Here is a 17799-nt window from a genome sequence, read left to right as displayed (position 1 = left end):
ATAATTGACATATAACATTGTATGGAAGAATTGTTAACTGTGCCATTAAGAAGGGAGGGAAGGACTTAGGACTTCCCTGGTGGCGCAGTGTTTGAGAGTCCACCTGCCGATGCAGGGGACACGGGTTTGTGCCCCGGTCCGGGAGGATCCCACATGCCGCGGAGCGGCTGGGCCCGTGAGCCATGGCCGCTGAGCCTGCGCGTCCGGAGCCTGTGCTCTGCAACGGGAGAGGCCACAACAGTGAGAGGCCTGCAAAAAAAGAAAAAAAAGAAGGGAGGGAATTCCCTGGCGGTCCAGTGGTTAGGACTCTGCGCTTCCATTGCATGGGGCACAGGTTCGATCCCTGGTCAGGGAACTAAGATCCCCCAAGCTGCTCAGTGAGGCCAAAAAAAAAAAAAAAGGTAATGAGAACTCTAAGGTATTACAGAGGTAGCAACTGCAGGGAACAGCTCCCTCCCCCTTGGGCTGGGTGGGCACCAAGGCAAAACACTGGAATTCTTAAAACACTTAGAAGCTTGGAGGGAGGACCTGACAGGTATCTTGGAGGGGGGGGTGGAGGGGTGGAGGAGGCAGCCAGCTGGTGCTGGCGTCTCTGTGCTCAGAGGCTGCCCCTGGGGCTGAGACCCAGACTCTGAGAAGGGGATGCCAGACGGCTTGTGCAGTGTTTCTGGCCTGGGAGTGAGCAGCACAGCTAGTTCTGCAAGATGGAAAATGGAAAGACTGCGGTGTGGATTTCGTGGCTGCTTTGGGAAGGAGCTGCTGAGGTCGGGGAGAAGAAGCAACCTCGTGAGGCACTGCTCACGGGAGCAGAAAGCAGACAGGGATAAGCATCCTCCTCCACCAGCCTTCCAGTCTCTCTAGTGCCCCCTGGTGGCAGAGCCTATCAGGGATGCTGGCAAAGGAGAAATTGCGGTTTGCCGGAGAAAAGTGGTTTGCAGGTTTGCGGCAAAGGAGAAGCGTTGGGGGGCCCAGCATCACAGAGTCATAGCTTCATGCTGGCGCCCCAGGTGTCCTCTTGCTGAGAAGTCCTCCTGCTGACAGTACCACACAGGACCCCCAAAGTGACAAAAAGCCCAGAGAGGTCTATGACGGTGGGAAGTATGCTATCGCCTATTTTGTGCAAAGCGCTGTTGTGTGACTATTTCATCTTCTCGCTGCTCTGACCAGGACACAGATGCAAACCCACAAGGATGGGTCTGTGCAGATGAGAGACACCAGAGATGGAGGTCGTGTAACGGGAATACACTTATAACGAAACAGCAATGCCTATTGGAGAGAAATCATCCTTCCAGGCAAACTGACTTCTGCAGGAACCTTCTCTCAGTTGACAGAGTCCATTGGAATCCCGGTAGCGGACATTGCTCGGGACCAAGGTGGGCCCCATACCGCACCAACGACACTGCAAGGCGAGCAGGCAAGGGCTGTCCTTCCCACTCTAGAGCCAAAGAAACTGAGGCACAAAGGAATCAGCTAGTCAGACAAGGGGAGGCGTTAGCAGAACTCCTGAGCTCTTGCGGGGGGGATGGTTACTTGATCTGCTCATCCCAGCAAAGGAGGAGGGGGAGTCTGCAGGGGTTCAGTGGGGTTTCCAGCTCAGGTTGGCCCCTGCAGAAAACTCAGACTCCAGGCAGGGCTGGCTCTCCATCCACACAGCCCAGGTCGGGAAGCTGAGGGTACGGGCCAGCTGGCTCCCAGAAGGGGCTGCTAATTGCTCTGATTGCAACTCCAGGGCAGAGTGTTTCTGGAACTGCAAAACTCCAACAGAGGAGGAACTACCAGTGGAACATTTTTGATGAATAATTCAGTGAGCTGAAATGGGAAATGAGAAAGTTTTCTCTCCACTAAAGTGGAATTTGAAAGAACAGAGAAAGAGAAAACAATAATAGCATCAAGCCTCATCATTCTGGTCTCCCCACAGTAAGACTTTTTCTTTGCATAACCGTGAAGGATGGCTCACTGAGATTTGCTCTCAACAATCTATAGAACTTAAGTCAAGGTAAGAAAAGACTCACGTCACCTGGGATTGATGGTAAATTTGATCTCATCATTGCCACCTTCCCTTTCAAGCATTTATTCTACAAATATTAATTGGGCAACTACCCAAGGCCAAGCACTGTGCTGGGTGTTAGAGATTCTGTCGTGAAGAAAACAGACATTATTCTTTTTTCATGGAGTGTGTGGGAGGGGAGAGGGAGGTATTCAGATAGTAGATTAAAAGACACAGCAAAGATGTTAAAAAAAAAAAAGACACAGCAGTTGATACATTTATATCTACAATTTGAGATACATGCTGTACCAGGAAGAGAGAAATCACTGAGTATATAGGTCAGAGAGGATCGAATGCAGGGGATTTGTTACTTACAGGAGTGATGGAGATGCTGAGACGTCTGGGACAGTGAAGGAAACCAGAGATTATTAGCAGCAGGAAGCCATTCAGCGAAGGGTCAAAGAGAGGAGGGGATGTTATCAGAGTCCAGCCCCTGGGGCCATTTGGGAGACGGGAACTAGAATCAGGACAGGAGCTGCCCAAGGAGGACTGGGACCATGGAACGAGTGGATGTCTAGTATGAATGGAAGACGCAGCGGAACTTAAGTCTTTGTGCAGATGAAATCAAAGCCAAAAGAGAAGGGAGACAACCTGACCTTGCCCCCTCCTCCTGCTTTTCTGACAACCACCGGTACCTCCCAAAGGCTGAGCCTCTGTAGATGTCAGGAAGCAAGGAAGCCTGAGAAATATAGTCCACAGGAGTCAGTCCCCCAAAGGTACAGAGTTCTCCAGGGGAAGGGTAGGGGGGATGGATCTGAGGGCAAACAGGCCAGGAAAAAACCAGCATTCATTCTCTGAAGGAAAAGAACAGGATATTGCAGGGAAGAATTAAAGGGATAGCATTATTAAACTGGATGATCTTGGGAGACCTCTGAGGAGGTCAGGTTGAAACATAAAAGATGACAAGGAAAAAAAAAAAAAAGATGACAAGGTATTCAAGCAAAGTGGGGGTGGGCAGGAGAGGAGGAGCTTTCCAGGCATATGCAAAGGCCCTGAGGCCAGTTGTAGATGGTAGTAAAGGGAAGCGTATGGAGAGTTGAGGGTGAAGATGTCTAGTCCAGATGATGTTAAGGATATGTTTGGGATGTCAGAGAAGGAAAAATTCACAGGTGATTGCCTTCAATAGAAAAGAGGTTTTGAAAGGTTTAAAACACACACACACACACACACACACAGTGTCTGTTTACTTCCAGACAAAGCAAAAACTAAAAACTTTCCAAACCTTCCAGGAATATGTAAACAGATTTCCTTTGTGAACACTGTATTCATGGTAGCTCCCTCAGAACAGATAAAGCTATGGCCTGACAGAATCTGTGAAGAAATATTTAATATAGAATTTTCTGGATCTGTTTTTTCCAAATCCCCTAGGTGACAATCTATGAAAATGAGTTAACAGTTCTCGACTCCATTCTCACATCTGCCACCAACTTGACTTGCTTGTACCCCCTTCTCTCACCTCCTGGGGGACCCTATCAGACTTATTGAAATGCCTGTGAAAGTGTGACTTGTTTTAAATGCATTTAAAACCACACTTGTTTGCACAGTCAATCTTATTTTGTGCTTCTCGTGAATACATTTTAATCTATTGTGCATTTTAATGAGGTGGAATTCTTAGGAACAGATTAATCCATAAACTGCGATCTTCCTTAGTGACTAGTACCATGTCGTGAAGGTACCTGTGCATGAAATTTTTATGAGTCATAGTTCAGTAGATCAGTATTTGATTAATTTTTTAATTCAAAATTTTAATCTGTATAGCCAGAATAATGTTAATTGATATGGGTGTTAAAAATGTATTAGGAAGTTCTATTTCTAGCCATGATGGAGTAACTGGGACCAGGCTTATCTTCTCACTGTTGAGAACTATAAAACTGAATAAAATATACAAGGCAGCAGTTTTCAGACATTAGGGAACACTCATCTCTGAGAAAAAGATCAAACAAGATGAGCCTCTTATCACCCTGGCTTTCTGTCTGGAGGTGTTTTCTGCAGAGAAGGGAATCCAAGCAGAGCACAGCTCTTTCTGAGTTAAAGAGACAGGGGTTGTCATTCAGAAAAGATGAAGGGGCTGGAAATTCGAGACATAGTACTGGACAGAGAGATGCTACTTAAGTAAATAGCTCCAGAAAAGTGTACAGGGATCCCCTGCCTCTGTTGCTGATTATTAATAAACATAGAATGAAGATCCAGGAAGCTATGGAAAGAAAAACCAGGGAGCTGTAAGCAAAACAGTTCTCAGGGCTGAGAGACGATCAAATTCTGATCAGTTGGAATAGAGATGTCTTAGATTCTCGGGTTTTCAGTGGATACCCCAAGTGAGTCACATCTTAGTAGCGGAGCTAAACTAATCTTAGAATTAAACCTACTTATGACCCATCCTAAGAAAATTGAAAAGCTTTAAAAAAGGCCTGCCCTGCAAGTAACTTCTCTGCCTGCCATAAAGAGGTCCAACACCCTTTAACCAAAATCCAGCGCTCAACAATGTAAAGTTCGAAATGTACCGCATCCAGCTGAAACTTACTAGATATATGAAGAAACAGGACAGTGTGACCCAAAGTCTTGGAAAAATTCAGTGGAAACAGGCATAGAGAGATAGAGATGGTAGAGTCAGACAAGATCTTTAAAACAACTATTTAAAATGTTTTCAAGTATTCATGGGAAGGAAGCCCATGTCCCGAGTGACTACGAGGCCACTGTACCAGCTCTGATCTGCGGTCTTTAGACTTCTTTAAGTGACACAAATAAGCAAATCCCCTATTTGACCTAAGCTGCTGTTCTTTGGGCTTTCCGTTATATAGGGCCAAATCTAATTTTCATTGATAACTTTTATCCTTTTCATAGGTAGATCTCCAAGGCCTTAGAATAGCACCTGGCTCGTCACGGATCCTCCACTAATATCTGTTGAGTGAAAGGATGGAATCTAACCTCTCCAGAAAACAGATGAGGGCCTTGAGCCCAGGGAAAGGAAACAATGTGCCCTTGTCACATAGCTGGTAAGGGGCAGGCATGGGATCATGTTCATTCCCTGCTTTGCCCTGCTTCCCATGGCGCAATGGCTGTGGCAGAAGGAAGCCACCTGTTCATCACCTCCAAGGCCCCACCTGGCCCCTTCTCTACCCCAGTGCATCTAGCTTAACCCTCTCTCCATAACTGTCACACCAACTTGGTTGAGGGACACAGTCTTCCGAGGATGCGGTGATAAGAGCAGCATCCCAGACTGCCCTGCTCACCTGCCTGCCAGGACCCACTAGACTCTACCACGCTGACCAGGAAGCTCCCTGCTGGTCCACGGTCCCCACCCGCCCTGGATCATGCCTTTCCAGCAGGATTTGCTACAGGTACAGAGTGTCCCCACCATTTTAATGAGATCCGGCCAGGGGCTCGGAAGTATCACCCTGCCCACCCACCTGGAGCACCAGGGACACGATTAGGAATACCACCTTATCCCTGTGTCCACTCTACAGCTGGCCTCTAACTGAATGGCCCCCAAAGCTGCATTCTTTTGCTCCCTGCAGGACGGCGTGAGGTGTTAGACAGAGGGATGCCATGATGTCCTTAGATAAGCTCTTCCTTTTCTGCCCTATCCCTCCACACCCAGGCATGGGAGAGAAAATTTAGGTTCTTGCCTGTCACCCTTTCTCAGGTATATAAGGGAGAACCCTTTCCCACAATTCTTAGGTCTAGGTTATTATGGGAAATACTTAAGGCTCTTGTCAAACCTGAGTCAGGTTGGAAGTGTTAACGCCCAAATCAGCAGATCCTCTTCTATTTAATTGACTGCAACTCAGTTCATTTTCTCCCTGATGGACAGAATACAAGATGGTAGCAGTAATAATAATATTGGTATCAGTAATAATATCAGCTAGCATTTACAAGTGTTTATGAAACTCCAGGCATGGTGCTGTTTTACACAGATAATCTCATTTAATTTTTGCAATAACCTGATAAAGCAGGTATCATCATTCCCACTTTATAGGGAAAAAAAAAAAAAAGAGGCTCAAATAGGTAACCTGCCAAGGCTACAGTCAATAAGAGGAAGAGAGGAAATTAAGTCTCTAGACCGAGCACTTACTTCCGTGTGATACCATCTTTCCGTGAGAGGAATCTGTGAGCCCCCACATCCCTGTTATCCCTAGGAAAGAGAACACAACCCTCTGCTCGTCTCCGTTCATTCATTCAGCCTTTACTGAATACCCACCTGTGGCAGGTCCCATGCTAAATACTGGGGTTTTAAAGACACATAGTCCATGGCCCTTGCGAGGAGTTAGATTATCATGTAGCTTGTACTCCTCCCTCTCCCCCTCTACCTTGGGTGCAAGATACCTCATTGCCTCACTGACTTGGGGCATGGCCATGTCACTTACGTTGGCCAACAGAACTTGAATGGGTGTGATGTGAGCAGAGTGCCTGCATGGGTGGGCTTCTCTTGAGCTCCTGCCATTCACTATGAGAAGAGCATGCTCCAGGCAGCCACTGGTCTCAAAGGGCTGCAAGACGTGTGGAGCAGACCTGGATTCAACCTAGAGCTTGCAGCCAAGGCCAGCTGACCTGCAAAACTAAGGAAGAGAAAAACAAGCTCGTGTTAAGCACTGACCCTTGGGGATGGTTCGTTACGCAGCATTATTGCAGCCATAGCTGACTGATGCAGTTCCTGCTGTCAAGGAGCTCACAGATAAGTGGGGAACATGGACAGCCAATTACAACCCAGTGTAATAACAAACCAGAGTGGAAGGACATACACTGTGCCCTGGTGAACAAAGGAGGGCTCCCACCCCAGCCTGGGATAGGCTGAGCAACGAGAAGAGAGAGTTAGATGACCCAGGAGGAAGCAGGTCCCGTTTGCCTGAAAGAGAATTCAGGGTGCTCAGAGAGCTTACGGCAGAGGAGCACGAGTGTCCTAGGGTAAGGGAGGCTTTGATGAAGAAATGCCATTCGTCTGAGACTTGATGAATAAGTGGGAATAATCAGGGGAAGGTGGGAGGTGGAGAATAATCCAGGGAGAAGCCCAGGGGCAACAGTGTTGGGCGTCAGCCAGCAGGGAGAGGCCACATTTCGGTGGAAACTTATCTAGGACACCCAGTGCTGGCCTCTGCACAAAGACCTGCACCCAGAAACCCAGCAGGGTGGCACCTTACAGACAGGACAGGGACAGATGCCCTGATTAAGGGTAAATGTGGACGATCAAGGTGGAGACCAATACCAATACTCGGTATCCGTACTTCAGACTCAAATGCTGCTTCACAGACTCAACTTCCTCCACCATGGCATGTTTCCTTTCTCAGCCCCCTCCCCGCCCTCCCCAGGAAAGTTCCCTGCTTGAAATCCAGCAAGTGGCCACCCCTTTGCCATCTGAGATGCCGAGGAGCCACCCCCGTCAGCAGGCGGAGACCAATCCCTCAACCCACTCCTGCTCCTGCAGGAGAGGTATGGGGATAGATGAGACTTACGATGCTTCCAGTTTACAACTGTCTCAAAACCAAAATCCAAGTTTACCTTGCTTCCTCTCCGCCATTATTGTTGTCCTCTCCCTGTCTGCCCAGCCTCCTTGGGGGCAGTCTCTGTCTGAGGTTTGATGGGGCTGTGGATGTGGACACACATGTGCAAACACACACACAGCTCTGGGACTGTAAACCCAAGTGTATAGAGCAGGTAGTGGAGAAGGCAGTAAAAATGAAGACTATTTCCCTTACCAACCATACAAACGGCTTGGCAGTGGTGCTGAAGCTTTGAGCTACAAACAGGTCTGGGTGCGCAGCTTTCTGCTCCTCCAGCATTTCGTGACATCTACAGCCTTGTTTCTCTACCCAAAGTCCCCTGGCCTCTGTCCTGTCTCGACAAGGCACCTTGAAATGCTGCCGTGGCTCCCATTTTGAGTTGCATCATAATCAATCAGTTTCTCTCAATCACACACACACGCAAACCATAACTCTGGGCTTAGATAATCATATGATAACAACAACAAAAACAACTAGTGTTTCATGAGCACTTACTATATGCCAGTCCCTGTGCTTTAGGCATAGATTGTCTCATCAACCTTCACAACAACCCTATGAGGTGGTATTATTATGATGATCCTCATTTTACTGAAGAGGAAACAGGCACAGAGAAGAGTAATTTACCCATCGTGCAGGAAGTAAGTGGTCAGGATCCTAACCCTGGTGGTCCAACACAGAGTCGTACCCCTAACCACTATGCTCCCCTTCCCCCCACCCCGACTGGTATGGCATAGATTTCACCCCACAGAGGCAGGGACACCTAAATACGTACTCCTGGCTCCTCCAGAGACTCTCAGGTGTGCTGGAGACATAAGGAAACTATCCCCACACAGGGCAAAAACTCTGGGCATTGACAAAGGCCTTGCCATTCGTGCAGGGAGGGTCTGATGGGGCTTCAGGAAGGTCCTAGCAGCAGTTCATTATCCACTCTGTCTCCCAGGGGCAGGCATATGGCTGCCCACCATATGGGATGTGGGATATGGATGGAAAACCAGCTCTTTCAAGAGTTTTCTGGACTTGGGTGAGTGTCACTCATCCCCCACAAATAGCTCCTGCACCAGGAGACAGGAGCAACCACTGCCCACAGAGACAGGCCTCCTTAGTCTTTCCACTTATTAATGTGGAAAATAAAAGTCCTGGACAGTTGTCCCTTTATGTCCTAGGATCCATTATGCTCTATACACATGGGAACAATGGTTTCCAAACTGGGTAGGTGAAGAGCCCCTCATCACCCCTCCCCTGGGAAGTTCCAAACTAAGCCATTTCCTCCTCACTGGGGCAAAGGCTCCTTCACCCCAGGGCAGTGGATGTTTCTAAGGTGATTTCTACCCTTGGAGGGGCTAGAACCCAGGCCAGGAGGTTGGTGCACCAATGCTGTGGTGAGGGCAGGTCCGGGCCTAAGGTGCTGCTGGGTAGAGATGCTGCTTCCTAGAGAGAGGCCAGAGTAGGACCAGGGGTGAGTCTGCCTTGGACTGTAGAAAAGCCCTTTGTACCACCTGTGAATGCCTATGCGAAAATAATTAAAAGTTTTGAAAAGTCAAATCCTGGTTTAAAAGGGTAAAACAATTCAGGACAGCTATGGCTGTGACCTTGGGTGAGACTCCGTGGGAGGCTATAAATGAAAATGGGTTACTGCATTTCCCGTTCGTTTGCTGGTGTGTTAATGTACTCTGAATTTGTGTGTATACGTGTCTGTGTGTATGTGCGTGTGTGTGTGTGTGTGTGTGTGTGTGTGAGAGAGAGAGAGAGAGAGAGAGAGAGGAATATATGCCTCCCAAATGTAGTGAGTTTTGCAATGACCTGAATTTCTTACAAATGTTGCTTTCATGTGCTCAGGGACTTCATCAAGACATCACTCGAGAAAAAGAAAACATTGCAGGCTGGTCTAAGGCACAGTGACCTGGAAAGTGTAGGACTTGATTTGCTTCCTCTTTGCAGATAGAAAAATTCAGATAAGATACAAGCTGGGGAAGCTTTTAAAAATAATAATAATTAAAATATGGAGGCATCAGCGTGTCTGTTCTCCTCTCTGAAACCAAACGTAACAATGGGGAGAAAGAGGACAGAAAAGAAAGCTACTTCTTTGATAAAAGAAAAAAATAACCCGAATTCCAAACCACACTCCTCAAGAAGAGCTGCCACCTTAAAAAGGGGAGCCCAAGAGAAAGAGTTTATATCAGATGGTTTAGATGGAACAGGTAAAGGGAACTGAGGAAGAGGAAACAAGGCAGAAGGAATGTGCTTTAGGATTGGTGTGGCTTTGGGATGGAAGAGAGCAGCATTTATCAACCAGCTTCTGCCCTCATTGGCCATGGGTTGCCCCATAAGCTGTTAACTCACACACTCTACCTCTGCAAAAACAAGGCTCTCCATGGGATAGGGCAGGGAATAAAAGCAAACGAGCAGCCCTGTATTTGATGATGTCAATTAGGTGAAGACAAGAACTACTGGTCATTGCAAGAAATGCATTGAGCTTCAACCTGCAACAGGAGGACTTCCTGTTAACCTGAAGCAAACCCATTCCCCCTGGGGGGAGTGTTGGTGAAAACGTATTTAGAACCCATCCACCCAAACCCAAGCGCCGTCTGACCTAGTTTATTCCCCTGATCCCTTGTCCCAACACTGCTCAACTCTTACAACAAAGGGCTGACCAAGGAAGCATTCACCTCCATTAAAAAATGAATAATAACATGAAAGGAAATAGTACGAAATCTATACAAAGGTGCCACAAGAATAAAGATACGAGCATGACAAACAAAAAGCAGATAAATAATGATAAATAATTCACGCCCAAGAAGATGCAACAAAGCAGAGGAAAATTTATGGATCGACACTTCTCCCTGCAAAGAAACAAAAATCATATATAGTTTTAATGAAAAAAAGAGCTCTAAAAAGAGAAATAATAAACAGTCAAAGAAGGAGTGACATGGTAACAGAAGAAGATGAAAAATGATCTGGCAGATCTCAGGAAAAAAAACAGGTGGGAAAGAGAAAAGTATTACAAAAATAAAAGTAGAATTAGAAACAGGAAAAAAAAAGAACGGACCATTGTGAAACACAGGGATAAAAAAGTGTAGCTAAGTTTTTTAATCTCCAGATTCAAATATTCCTTCATTTCAGGAAAGTTTTCTTCTCCTATGACCTTGAATATTTTGTAATATTTTATATATGTAGACACTGGTATCAGTTGAAAGTTCAGAGGAGAGTTGCAACTAGAGATATTAACCTGAGAATCATGAGTGAGATAATCTACAGGCAGTGAATGAAGAATGTGGGTTGGGACATTGCAGTATCTAGAGGGCTGGATTTGCTAATATTTTATTTAGGATTTTTACATTGATGTTCAGAAGTGAATTTGGTATATAATTTTATTTCCTTGTATTGTCTTTGTCTACTTTTCATACCAAGATTATGTTAGCCAGTTAAATGTTGTACTCTTTGAATTCACTTTGTTTATAATCTCCAAATCTCCCCACCTCCAAAGATACCAGATGCATTTTCTAAACCTTCAAAGAATCTTAGCCAACCAATTTTTTAAAGACTCTTCTCTTAGAGCAGTTTTAGGTTCACAGCACAATGGAAAGGAAGGTACAGAGATTTCCCATATGCCCCCGCCCCACACATGTGCACCCTCACACATCATCAACAGCTCTCACCAGAGCAGTACACTTGTTACAATTGATGAATCCACACTGACACGTCATGATCATCCAAGTCCATAGTTTACTGTAGGGTTCACTCTTGGTGTTGACCATCTGTGGGTTCGTTCAAATATGTAATCGCACGTATCCATCATTGTCGTGTCATACACAGTTATTTTCGCTGCCTTAAAAATCCTCTGTGTTCTGCCTATTAATCCCTTCCTGGAAAACCACAGATCTTTTTCACTGTCTCCATAGTTTTGCCTTTTTTAGAATGTCATATAGTTGGAATTATATAGCATGTAGACTTTTCAAATTGGTCTTTAGTAATATGCATTTAAGTTTCCTCCACGCCTTTTCATGGCTTGATAGTGTATTTCTTTTTAGCGCTGAGTAATAGTCCATTGTCTGGATGTACCACAGTTTATTTCTCCCTTCACCTACTGAAGGACATCTTGGTTGCTTCCAAGTTTTGGCAATTATGAATAAAGCTCCTATAAACTTTATCTGTGTGAACATAAATTCTTAACTACTTTGGGTAAATATCAAAGGTATGATTGCTGGGTAATCCATTTTTTATGTGAGTGGCTATGGTTCATACAGAGCCACCCAAGTGATGGGCTGCAGCTCACGGGGAATGGGTTGCAGTTTGCTGACTTCTCAGCTCTCCAGGCAGCCTGGGGTTGCCAGAGCCTCTGGACAGTCGCTTCCAGAGCCATTTGAGGAGGCAATGTTCTAGGAGCTGAAGAAGCTCAGTGGGGCCAGTGCCAGGTAGCGACAGGGAGGGCTTGAGGGAGGGTGGGGAGCCCTGGCATATGCAGCTCCAGGTGAGGAGCTCGACATCTCTGCCTCTCTGCCTACATGGGAGCTGGCTGCTGCCCTCTGTTCTTCCTCCTGTCTTCTTTTAGTGGTGAGCAAGCAGGTGCAGGTGCCTGCCCTAACAGAGCACATGCAATCTGCCCATTAGCACGTTTGCTGTGTTATAAAATGCTTCATATGATAAATTTGTTTTTTACAGGCAACCTTTACAAATCTCTTTGTACTCTGGAACAGCAGAAGGACCTTAGACTGTTTTTAATCTGACAACCTGTGCCTTCTTAAATGTCATTTTTATGTAGTGATTCTTCCCTCGTTTCTCTTCTACATCACAAATTAATACCTCTGTTGCTGTTGTTCTATGCAGTCAATATTTGTTTAGACTTGCCCGTATGTTTGTGCAGGACTTCTACTAACACATATGGCATTATTGTGCAAATTAGGAAGAGGTGCTTCTTTCTCGAAACACTTAATTTCCATCTGTGGAAATAAATAATCACGTAATTCAATAATATACATACACTATACAATAATAAGAGTGCATAATAAACATACAAGCTACACTGTCTACCATACAACTGGCATCCCCAGATGTTGCACCTCTATGCAGTACACAACCTCTAAAACAGCCCTTGGCAGTCTAGGTTTGCCGGACCTTTAAGCCTCATTCTGCATTGTAGCTCAGTTCTTCCTTCTGGGTTCAATTTCTGTACAAAAGGACATTCTTTATAAGTTCCATAAATTCAGGTTTCTCAAAATAAATTCCTCAGTTTTTTGTTATTTGATAAATGTTTTTATTTTACCCTCGCGTTTGATGATAGGTTTAAGTATTTTAAAACTCCATGTTAATAGTTATTTTGTTCTCAGCAGCTTGATGATAATATTTCACTGTCTTTTGCTTTTATTACTATTAGTGAGAAATCTATGGTTGATCTAATAGTTATTCTTTGTAGGTAACCTGTCCTTTCTCTTTGCTTGCTTTTACATTTTTTTGTTTTGTCTTTGGAGTTCTGCCAGTCCTTTTAAAGTGTGCTACCTAGGGCTTCCCTGGTGGCGCAGTGGTTGAGAGTCTGCCTGCTGATGCAGGGGACACAGGTTTGTGCCCCGGTCCAGGAAGATCCTACATGCCACGGAGCGGCTAGGCCTGTGAGCCATGGCTGCTGAGCCTGCGCGTCCGGAGCCTGTGCTCTGCAACAGGAGAGGCCACAACAGTGAGAGGCCCGTGTACCACAAAAAACTAAATAAATAAAATAAAGTGTGCTACCTAGATTTCATAGTGCTCTCTGAATCTTAGGATCTATTTCTTTCATCAACTTTGGAAAATTCTCTACTATTATCTCTTTGAATATTTGCTCTGCTATGGCCACTCTTTTGTCTCTCTAAAATTAATTAGACATATATTAGATTTTTTTCAGGCTGTTTTTTGTGTATCTTATATTTTCCATCTGTTTGTCAGCATTGTGTTCTTCTTTTATCTGTCTTCCAACTTACCCATTCTCTCTTCAGCTGTGTTTAATCTCCTATTTAACTTATCCACTGAGATTTCCATGACTACATCTTTAATTTCTATAAATTATATTTGGTTATTTTCTCAAAATGGAAAATATTTGAGAAAATATTTTCTTTTTGATAGAGTATCATTCCTATTTCATATCTCCTAGTCATCTTTTCTTTTAGAAATATCTTAAGCATACTTGATTTATTTCCCATATCCTATTGTTGTGTCATCTAAACATAATTGGGGGCTTTAATTCTATTATTTGTTTTTTCTACTGACTCACTCTTGATATCTTGGTTCCTTGTGAACTTTGTGATTTCAAATTTAGAGCTCATTTTCAATAGACTTTATCTGTGAAAAATTCATGAGGCCTGACTAAACACATGTTCTTCTAGAGTGAATATGTGTTCCTTCCAGGCATCCCAGAGATGTTACCAAAATGAGATTGATATTACAATTTTTCTACAGGAAACTTTCAAGCATACACAAAAATAGAGAGAAAGGTAACATAAATCTCCCCTGAACCCTTTAACCCAGTATAATATTCATCCTAAGACATTGTTATCATGAGATTTTAAATGAAGGCAATGTTGGGCCCTTCTCTCTTTGCTAAAAATAATTCCATCCTTGACAGAACTAATGCCAACTTGAAAAGTAGGTTGTTATTTTTATTTTTAAATGAATGGGCTCTTGTTTGTTCTTGTGTGTGGTTTAAAGATTTTTGTTTCTCTCTCCTGCATCATGGATCTATATTCTGTAAAGCTTCCACCTTGAGAGGGGGGTGAGGTGGGAGGGTCTTAGAACATATAAACTGAAGGTGGCTCAGACTCTAGGTGAGGGAATTCTCTCCAGACAGTTCTGCACAACTCCAGACCATAATAAAATTAAACTTCATTTACCACGAGCCACCCACCACCAACCAGTACATGAGCTCAGTGAGGGCAGGAATCTTTGTGTTTCTCTATGTCCCAAGACATAGAACAGAGCCCAGGACAAGGCTCTCAGTACAACTGTGTTGAATAAATGAAAATAAAAATTAGAAAAATAAAGGCATTCATTGGTTCTCCCTTACAGATTCCAAAGCGTTAGCCTGTTTGTATCATGCTTAATTTTTTAATGAAAATACCTCCTTTTTCTAACAATAACAATGACATAAGCTCAGAAAAAAATTTTCAGACAATGAAGACAGGGGCTTCCCTGGTGGCGCAGTGGTTGAGAGTCCGCCTGCCAATGCAGGGGACGCGGGTTCATACCCCGGTCCGGGAAGATCCCACATGCCGCGGAGCAGCTGGGCCCGTGAGCCACGGCCGCTGAGCCTGCGCGTCCGGAGCCTGTGCTCCGCAATGGGAGAGGCCACAACAGTGAGAGGCCCGCGTACCGCCAAAACAAACAAACAAACAAAAATAAACAATGAAGACAATTCTAAAGAGAAAAATTAAAGATCACCTCAGATCTTATCGAAGGAGATAACCATTATTAACTGGCAAGATCCCCTTTCAAATAGTTCTCTGTAAACCCGCATCATATACACCACCCTGTCATCTCTGTCAATAAAAGTGGCTGTACTTCATCATTTCTAATAGTTGTACACACACACACACACACACACACACACACACACACACAGAGAGAGTCCATTCTTATTATTCGCAGGAGTTATATTCTGTAAAGTCGCTGTAAACAATGAATTAACAAATATTTACCCATTGTTTATAGGGAGTATAAACAATGTTTATAGGGAGTATTTACAAGGTTAGGTTCCTGTGAGCCTCTGGTCAATTTTGATCAACCAATCAATACATAACCTTGTTTTATGTGTGTTTCCATTTAAAGACACCTTATTTAGTATATATTGTTGATTCATTAACATTGAACTCACGGCCAACAGCCCTGTAACTTGTGCCTGAATGAAGCTTATCTAACTGACGAATTTTCTCCATACAGCACATCACAGCCATCTCGCACTTAAGAATACTAAATAGCACTTCACTACGTTTGGGGGCCATTCAAAACAGACATCACCAACAAGGAGCCAAAAATGCAAACATGTTGCGCTAAATACACTGTGCAAAGGACCCTGTTTCTAGTATGAGACCTGAAACCAACAAGCAGAGAGTGCCCTGCTCGACCTCAGCTGGGAACGTGCACAGTGGGCGACTCAAATTTTCAGTGGCTCTGCACGAGTCCACAAATGACCACAAAAGTGCCACGAGTATTGGTTTTGGGGTCACAAATAATTTTAGCAAGTAGGCAAATTCGTAAAAAAAAAAAAAATTGCAAGAAAAGAACCTGCAAATAACGAGGATCACATGTGCGCCTGTGTGTAATTGACTTAGCCAGTTCCCTGCTGATGACCATTGAGATTGTTCCCAACTTTTTCTTCCCCTTTCGAGCAGTATCACCAAGACCTCCTTCCCCTCGTCCACCCCCCTCCCTCCACTTCCACCTCTTCTAGTCCTCCTGCCTTCCTCTTTCCCCTGCTGTTCTCTTCCTTCTCTTTTTCCTCTTCCTGCTTTCCTTGTCCTTATCTGTTGTTGAAGAAGAAGTTTCAAAATAATGGGGGAAAGAGAAGAAGAAGCTTGAGGTGGAAAAAGTAGTGGGAGGGTGAAAGGAGGGTTGGGGGGTTATGCAAATGAAGCCAGGTCAGCTCCCTCCTCCCTCCAAGAGCATTCCATTTGCAAAGACCACTAAACTAGCCACTTTAAAGACTTCATTTAAAAAAGACTTCATTTTTAAAAGTATTAAAATCTTATGTTATAAAAGAAGAAATTTCCCCATCAACAGATGAATGGATAAAGCAGATACGGTACATATACACAATGGAATATTACTCAGCCATAAAAAAGAATGAAATAATGCCATTTGCAGCACCATGGATGGACCTAGAGATGATCATATTAAGTGAAGTAAGTCAGACAGAGAAAGACAAATATCATATGATATCACATATATGGAATCTAAAAAAAAGATACAAATGAACTTATTTACAAAGCAGAAATAGACTCATAGACATAGAAAACAAATATGGTTACCAAAGGGGAAGGTGGGGGGGAAGGGATAAATTAGGAGTTTGGGATAAACATATACACACTACTACATATAAAATAAGCAACAAGGGCCTACTGTATAGCACAGGGACTATATTCAATATCTTATAATAACCTATAATGAAAAGAATCTGAAAAAGTATATATATATATATATATATATATATATATATAGAGAGAGAGAGAGAGAGAGAGAGAGAGAGGAGAGAGAACTGAATTACTTTGCTGTACACCTGAAACTAACACAATATTGTAAATTAACTATACTTCAATTTTTAAAAGTGGTTAAAAAAAAGAAATTCCAAAGGAAATCATAGTTCACATCTGTGGTAGATAAAAGCTGCCTATAAATCATTCGACATCCCCCCCAGCAGGAGATGGGGTCCCTTTCCCTTGAACCTGACTTGGCCCTTTGACTGCTTAACAGTAAAATACAGTGGAAGGGACACTGCTCAAGTTTCCAGGCTCAAGTCTTAAGCAACGGCAGCTCTCAACGTCTCAAATAATCTCTTGGGATGCAGACATCATGCAGTTGGGAGCCCAAGCGACCAGTGGAGAGTCCCCCGTCGAGGGAAGCGGAGGCCCTAGCTGACGGCCCTAGCTGACGGCCCTGGCTGACAGCCCTAGCTGGTTCTAGGTCAACAGACAGCACCAACCTGCTGGCCAGGTGAGTGAGTCATCTTGGAAGTGGATCTTTCCTCCACAGTCAAGCTTCCCCAGGTGCTGCCACACAGAGCAGAGAAGAGCTATTGCCTCCAAGTTCTTCCTAAATTAAAGATTCAGATGCAAAATAAATGACTCTTGATAATTTAAGACACTAAGCTTGAGTGTTTTATTACCCAGCAATATACAACTAGAATAATATTATGAATAAAATCTGTCCTATGTAGCAATGAAGCCATATTTGTAGTATTTTTACCAAATCTCTGCTTCTTGTGTGTTATCCTGCTTCTAAGAAGGTGAATTAAAACAGTGTTTAGTTTAGGGTTTTTGGGTTTTTTTGTTTTGTTTTGTTTTTGGTGCCTGGATGAATTCTATCAATCCATTCTTAGAATTATGTTTTTAAGTGCATAAAACAAAATGCACTAATTAATAGAAATGCAGTTACCGGGCTTCCCTGGTGGCGCAGTGGTTGGGGGTCCGCCTGCCGATGCAGGGGACGCGGGTTCGTGCCCCGGTGCGGGAGGATCCCGCGTGCCGCGGAGCGGCTGGGCCCGTGAGCCACGGCTACTGGGCCTGCGCGTCCGGAGCCTGT

The 17799-nt window shown here is 44.3% G+C and overlaps 1 long non-coding RNA gene across 1 annotated transcript; it reads right to left on the bottom strand.

Moving 5' to 3' along the window:
- Positions 1-206: 206 nt before the first annotated feature.
- Positions 207-6642, bottom strand: LOC132528053 (uncharacterized). The gene is made up of 3 exons (XR_009543122.1): positions 6412-6642; positions 5767-5847; positions 207-1809 (listed from the first exon to the last, which is right to left on the bottom strand). It is a non-coding gene; the product is annotated as an uncharacterized LOC132528053 (long non-coding RNA).
- Positions 6643-17799: the final 11157 nt, after the last annotated feature.

Source organism: Lagenorhynchus albirostris, chromosome 10 (genome assembly GCF_949774975.1).
Source record: "Lagenorhynchus albirostris chromosome 10, mLagAlb1.1, whole genome shotgun sequence".
NCBI lineage: Eukaryota > Metazoa > Chordata > Mammalia > Artiodactyla > Delphinidae > Lagenorhynchus > Lagenorhynchus albirostris.
The sequence above is the reverse complement of the archived record's forward strand: the minus strand, read 5'-3'. Positions and strand labels throughout refer to the sequence as shown.